The sequence below is a fragment of the Pogona vitticeps genome, chromosome 4 (assembly GCF_051106095.1).
Source record: "Pogona vitticeps strain Pit_001003342236 chromosome 4, PviZW2.1, whole genome shotgun sequence".
NCBI classification, from domain to species: Eukaryota; Metazoa; Chordata; class Lepidosauria; order Squamata; family Agamidae; genus Pogona; species Pogona vitticeps.
The window spans coordinates 203,654,038-203,661,325 of NC_135786.1; the positions used below are offsets into that span (position 1 = coordinate 203,654,038).

Genomic DNA, 7,288 nt, shown 5'->3' on the forward strand with positions numbered 1-7,288 from the left:
GTTGATGGGTGTAATTAGCTGGTCTCTTTTGTGCAATGATCCCTGGTCCTTGTGGATGGGTAGAGTTTGTTGACCTTCTGCAGGCTGTATTGTCCAGTGCTGGAAGCCAGGCCTTGTTCAGGTTCAGACTTTCTTCTCTTTTTTTGAAGCTATGCTGATGTTTATGGATTTCAATGGCTTCCCCGTGCAGTCTAACATAATGATTGTTGGTGTTGTCCAGTACTTCAGTATTTTGAAATAGAATTTCATGCCCAGCTAGTTTTAGGGCATGTTCAGCTACTGCTAATTTTTCCCGTTGTTTTAGTCTGCAGTGTCTCTCATGTTCTTTGATTCTGATGTGAATGCTGCATTTTGTGGTTCCAATATATACCTGTCCACAACTGCAAGGTATCTGGTATACTCCTGCAGTGGTGAGGGGGTCCCTTTTGTCCTTTGCTGACCGTAACAGTTGTTGTATTGTTGTGGTGGGTCTGAATACAGTTTGTAGGTTGTGTTTTCTCAAAAGTTTTCCCATGTGGTCCATGACCCCTTTGATGTATGGCAGAAATACAGTGGTGCCTCGTATAACGAGTGCCCCATTTAACGACGAATTCACATAGCGATGGCATACCGATGTTGCCTATGGGGAAAAATCGCTTTGCAATGTTTTCCCCATAGGCACCATTTTCCCCCAGCTGAGCGGCGGGAGCCTCCGAAGGAGCGCTCCCACTGCTCAGCTGGGGGAAAATGCCTGTGGTAGCCTCGGAAGGACCCTTCCGAAGGGTCCTTCCGAGGCCACCGCCGGAATTCCCCTTCCCCGCGGCCGGCTTCCCCGGCCATGGTCGGACTCTCAGGAGTCTGACCATGCCTGGGGTAGCCTGCCGCGGGTCGGATCCAAGCCGCGGGGGAGGGTGGTGGGATCCGTATGCCTGAAAGGCATCCGGATCCCACCACCCTCCCCCCGCGGCTTGAGGAGGGTGGGAGGCATGGCCGGACTCTTCGGCAGCCACCGTGGCTCGGATTCGAGCCACGGCGGCTGCCGAAGAGTCCGGCCATGCCTCCCACCACCACCCCGCAACTTGGATCCGAGCCGCAGGGGGAGGGTGGTGGGATCCGGATGCCTTTCAGGCATCCCAGGCTTGGATCCCACCCACCGCCGGTTACCCAAGCCATGGGTAACCGGCAGTGGGTGGGATCCAAGCCCGGGATGCCTGAAAGGCATCCGGATCACCCCACCCTCCACCCTCCCCCCGCGGATTGGATCCGAGCCGCGGCGGCTACCCCAGCCATGGCCGGACTCTAGGGAGTCTGGCCATGGCTGAGGTAGCCGCCGTGGTTCATATCCAAGCCGCGGGGGGAGGGTGGGGGATCCGGATGCCCGGATCTGACCCACAGGGGCAACTCCCAGCCATGGCCGATCTCCCCCCCACCATCGGGCGCAGCGGGAGAAGCCGCCCGGTGTGGGGGGGAGATCAGATCGGCTTCTGCCTTTCTTCGGAGTAGCCCGGCTGCTCCCAAAGTGCTGCCCCGACTGCCTTCTCCTCCACCGGGCACCTCCTCCGCTGCTGCAAGCACAGTCGGGGCAGCCCTTTGGGAGCAGCTGGGCTGCTCCGAAGAAAGGCAGAAGCCGATCCGATCTCCCCACCACCACCATCGGGAGCATGATTAAAAACATAAAGAAAGAAGAAGCTGGAAAAATGTTGAGTGAAATTAATTTTGAAGTAGTACAAAAAATTAAGTATTTAGGAGTTATCATTACTAAAAAACCCAGTAACCTAATGAAAGAGAATTACCTTAGAATACAGAAGGAAATTCAGAAGAACCTGGAAGACTGGAGCAAGTTTCAACTATCATTGATGGGAAGAATTGCAATGATAAAGACGATGACTCTGCCTAAACTACTATTTCTTTTCCAAAACTTATCAATATTATTGAACTTTAAATATTTTAAAGAACTGGATCGCTTGACAACTAAATTTATATGGAAGACTAAGAAACCAAGAATAAAACTTAAGCTATTACAGGACTTGAAAGAAAGGGATGGTGTAGGACTCCCAAACTGGCTACTATATTATAAGGCGTGTGCAATGACTTGGATAAAAGAATGGATAACCCTGGTAAACCAAAGATTATTGAAACTAGAGGGGCATGACTTAAGTATGGGTTGGCATGCATATGTGTGGTATGGGAAAGACAAGGAACAATCACGCTTCATGGAACACACTGTAAGGAAAGCTTTGGATCTAGTCTGGTACAAATTCCGAGCACAAACATATTAAAAAAACCCACTATGGGAGCCCCCATAGAAGCCTTTACGATGAAAGTGATAAATCAGAAAGGGATGATGTTAACCTATAGAGAACTACTTAATAGAGAACAAAATATAAAAAATAAACAAGAACTAGAGGAATTAGGGGTGGCAACAGACTGGTGGTCATTGAATAAATTAGAATCAAGATATAATAAAGATAGAAATTTGGGTTTCTTTGAAGGTGAAGTACAGGTAGATAAACTGTGGGTTTTCTCTGATGAGAAAATAATAAAGAAAATGTATACATATTTACTGGAATATGAACTGGAGGATGAGAAGGTAAAGGAGACAATTTTATTTTGCCTTTTTATTGTATTTTAAATGCTGTAAGCCGCCCAGAGACCTTTGGGTAGTGTGGGCGGCATATAAGTTAAATAAATAAATAAATAAATAAATAAATAAATAAATAAATAAATAAATAAATAAATAAGATGGGCAAGGGACTTTGGCTATAATATCGACATTGATCATTGGACGATGATGTGGAAAGACTGTTACAAAATGATTAAGCCAGTAAATTTAAGAGAAAATATCCTCAAAGTGTTCTATAGATGGCATTATACTCCCATAAAACTGGCAAAAATGTCAGAAGGAAGCAGTAATATCTGTTGGAAATGTAAAAATAAAAGTGGGAACTTATTATCATATGTGGTGGTCATGTGAAAAAGCCAGGGTCTATTGGTCACAGTTGTGGGAAATGATAAAAGGAATTATTCAAAGGAAATTAAATTTTAAACCTGAAATAGCATTATTGAATATTATGCCAGAAATTACCAACAAGAAAATTAAATATTGTTTGATGTATATATTGATAGCAGCTAGGATACTCTAGACCCAAAAATGGAAAAGTGAAGATGTTCCTACAATGGAGGAGTTCCTGAAGAAGCTGTTGGACATTATAGAACTGGATACACTATCAGAAGCGCTACGAGATCAACCAAGAGACTATGCAAAACAAAGCTGGAACCTAATACATGTTTGGGCCCAGGGCCAGATTTGAAGATAGGGTAAAATGATTGCCGTTTTTTAAGTTTTGTTTTGTTTTCTTCAATGCTCTCTGGAATTTGGGAAAGCTGGATTGTAATATGGTCTGAATCCTTGTCCTCGAAACGGGGAGGGTGCGGGGGAATCTGTATATGTGTTTGTAGTAGAAATAAAACCTTAAAAAAACATTGATGTTTCAGCAGGCCTTCCCCTCAGCCAATTCCTGATCTTCCCCTCTTTCCTCTCCCTAGTGTTTGTCCCATCTTGTCGAAAGTTTTTCCCTTATGTATAATTGTTTCTATTTATATTGTTGTATTCTTTGTTGTAAGCCGCCTAGAGTGGTCTTAATCGACTAGATAGGTGGGATATAAATAAAATAAATAAAATAATAAATAGGATCCCAGGATTGTGCAATTAGGTAACAGGAACACAGGAAACCACCTGTGGCAAACCATTGGTCACTCTAAACCAGTACTGGCAACACAATGCCAGCAACTCTCCAGGGTCTAAATGGAGAGGTCCAACAGGTCCCTGATGGCTTCTCATCCTAGCATTAATCAGGCCCAACCCTGCCCTGCTTCCAAAATCAAATGAGACTGATTATGTTCAGGGTGGCTCATGTGTTTAAGGAGGTTTTGGATTCATATAACTAGAACAGCAACTGTTCCAGTAACATGAATCCAACAGCCTTATGGGAAGCATCTAACGTGTACTACCAATACATTCTGTTGCTCTTACCAATGGTACTGAGACTCCCTTCTCCTTCCTGCAGTACTCTGTGGCACAAAAACTTGACTCAAACGTTTCAGAAGATTGCAATCCTGCAGGTTTGTTAAATATTTATCCCAAGTTAAATTTTACTGCACTTATTTCTCAAATAGATTTCAAAGAAGTGGAAGTTTGTGCAAGTAAATCCAGACAAAAATTAAAACAAAAATTACAAATGTGTGGCATCTTAAAGACTGTTAATTGACATATAATAGTCTTTAAAGTGCTGCAAAGTTTTGTTTTATTTTTATTTTCAGCTGGATAGTCCCAAGTAGACATGCAAAGGATCACATGGCAATGCCAGTGTAGTGCAACAGTATGGCTGCCTGATTAAGAAGACCAGGTTCAAGTTCCACTTAGCCCACAAAGCTCATAGGCAGTCTTGCTCCAGCACCATTTCTAGTGTGATAACACAGGTATGAGGTGAGGATACAGTAGAAGTCTGTGTGATGTTACCCTGAACTCCTTGAAAAAAGGGGGGAATATAATAAATATTAATTATCTTACATTAACAACTGAAGACATACTGCAAAATAAAAATCCTATGAAGATGAACAGAAGAATCAAATGAGCAGGAGAGAGAGTACATGTTTTAGGTTTAACAACGATTTGCAGCCTGTACGATCTTCACTCAGTCAAGCATACAAGTAATACTTCAAGTAATACGTGTCCTGTTTCCACACATACTAGATGAAGACTGAATGAAAGAAGATGAACAGTGTCATCCAATGTGTGTCTACTCAGAAGCAAGCCCCACAAAAATTAGTGGGATGGTACTCAAAGGAAATACAGATCTTATCGTTTTTGAAATCAGAGACTAAAGAACCACAGTTCAGCCTTCAAATGGGGGGAAAATGTGCGCATTTTCTCAAGAGAAGGGATATCACAAAGCACTGGAAAGCCCTGTCAGATGAGACTAAAGCCCTGTCTAGTCCAACATGCTGTTCCTACAGTAATCAACCAGTTGCTGATGGGAAGCACATGAACAGGACAAACACAGTAGCACCCTCCTGATCATCCTTTCAGCAATGGAAGGAGCACAGTGTTTTTGACAATATAAACCTGACATAAATTGTAGCCATTAAGTCTTTGTTGTTGTTGTTGTTGCGTGCCACCAGGTCTTACTAACAGAGTTACTCTTCCACAGATTAGTCCAAACTTCTTTTAAAGCTGTCCAAGCTGGCAGCTATCTACAACTTAGAGAACTAATTTCACTGTGACATACAGCACACCCAATAAACTCGGTGAAGTGCTCGTTTTTGTCCTTTCTTGACACTCCTGTCATTATATTCTAATACTGAAGATAATGTTTCTCCTTTTTTACCTTCTTTACACCCTTCCTCAATTTATTTACTTCATTTCAAAACAAAAAACTTCAAATGTCCTCTTTCTCCTCAAAGAACTGCTCCAGCTACTTGATGGTTCTGACTGCCTTGTTCTGCACATCTCCAAATGCTACAAGGTGCTTTTGGAGGTACATTGACCAATGTTGTAGTGTGCTGATACATTTGTATACAGGAATTATTATATTGGAAAGGTTTTTTAAAAAATGCATCTTCGAATGGCAACCAAAATACAGTTTACTTTCCCTCACCTTCCTACACTGCATTCATGTTTTCATTTAATTATCCAGGACACCACCAGTATCTCTTATTTAGTCACTCTTTGTTCAGATGCCTGCAGCACTTATGTAAAGTCAGGATCCTTCCCTGACACACGATTTCACTCCTGTTTTAACCAAAGGGAATGCCTCTAAATGCCCCTTCCCCTGGGTCAGGCAGATTCTTTCTTTACAATCTCTTTTTCTCCTGACCAACCTAAGCAACTTGTTGCCGCCAGTAAACAGGTCCTTGCGCCAACATTGCTGTCCCCCTTTAACTCCTGACAATTTATTATGAATTTAAAATACTCTGTTCCAAGACATGTCCCCTGCCAATGTATTTCCAAATGTGTCTTTTGCGAAAGGGGTAGTATTCCTTACACCGAGGCATATAGGCATGGCCCGGCCAAGCACACCTCCTCGCTTATGTTCGGCGTTCCTGAATGTTCACGGAATTTGTTTTCACCTTTCAACAGCAGCGGGCAGCTCTCCAGGTGGCTAACGGGCTCACCTGTGCGCCTCCCGACTCCCCAAGGACAGCCGACCCGGCTTACGAGGACAACGGGGCGCCGCCACACACACACACACACACACACACACACACGCCATCCCATCTCCTTCTCGGGGCGGGAGACGGTGAGACACGCAACTACCCTCTCCGACGACCGGGCTCCCCCCCCCCCGGTGTTCCTGCGTCCCCTTTCGGCCGACTGGCTGGCTGGCTGTTCCTGCTCCTCCTGCCGCCGCCGGCGGGACAGAATTAAAAAGGAAGAGAAGCGGGTGAAGGAGGCGGTCCCTCTCTCTTCCATGCTGGCGACGGGAGCAGCAGCAGCAGCAGCAGCCGCCGCCGCCAGCATCTCCCTTCTCTACCCGAGTTCAGTTCTGCCGCCGAGATTCAGAGCGGCGGCTGGGCGTCTCCCGGTTCCCCCCGGTGTTCCAGCGGGGCCCGTCCGGGTACCCCCCACGGCCTCCGTTACCTGGTTCCCGGGGACACTTTGGAGACGCCTCCAACATCGGCAAACACTAAAGAGAACTGACCCCGCCGCGCCTCGGCCGCCGCTGGCCCCAACCAACCGCGTCGCCACCCCCTGGTAGCCGGGCGCGATACTAGGCCTACAGATGCCGCGGCCCGCTCTTCGGCCCCCGTCTCAGGGCCCCGGCCTATACCCCCCGGACGCATCCTGCTCCCCGCTAGCCCTGACCGAGGCCTTCCCGTGAGGAACCCGCATCTCCGCTCCCCCCCTCTTCTGGCAGCGCAAATGGCCCCGTCCGCATCGCCTTCCCTTGCGCCTCCCGAGCGGCGGAGGGCATTCCGCGCCCCCGAGCGGCAGCTCCGAGCAGTGCAGGACCCGAGGTCTGTGAAGTCGTATTTGTGGCCCCAGGAGGGCGAGCCGAAGGTTTGAGAGGACGGCAGGGCCGAAGTTATTCACTTACAATTGACAGAACTGCCATTCGTTTTGGCATCCCCTGCGTTGAAGGGAATGCATCCTGTGTGTGTGTGTTTAGTCGTTTAGTCGTGTCCGACTCTTCGTGACCCCATGGACCAGAGCACGCCAGGCCCTCCTGTCTTCTACTGCCTCCCGGAGTTGTGTCAGGTTCATGTTGGTTGCTTCGCAGACACTGTCCAGCCATCTCATCCTCGGTCG

At 46.6% G+C, this 7,288-nt stretch overlaps 1 protein-coding gene across 6 annotated transcripts in view; it reads right to left on the reverse strand.

Annotated features, from left to right (window-relative positions):
• STAU2 (staufen double-stranded RNA binding protein 2) overlaps positions 1 to 7,021 on the reverse strand; it is a 200,551-nt gene extending 193,530 nt beyond the window's left edge. For 2 of the 6 annotated variants that reach the window (XM_078393845.1, XM_078393846.1), the window contains exon 1: positions 5,637 to 6,102. The gene's annotated coding sequence lies outside the window, so the exon portion shown is untranslated. The other 4 variants (XM_072999042.2, XM_072999043.2, XM_020812817.3 and 1 more) reach the window with 4 other exon arrangements.
• Positions 7,022 to 7,288: the final 267 nt, after the last annotated feature.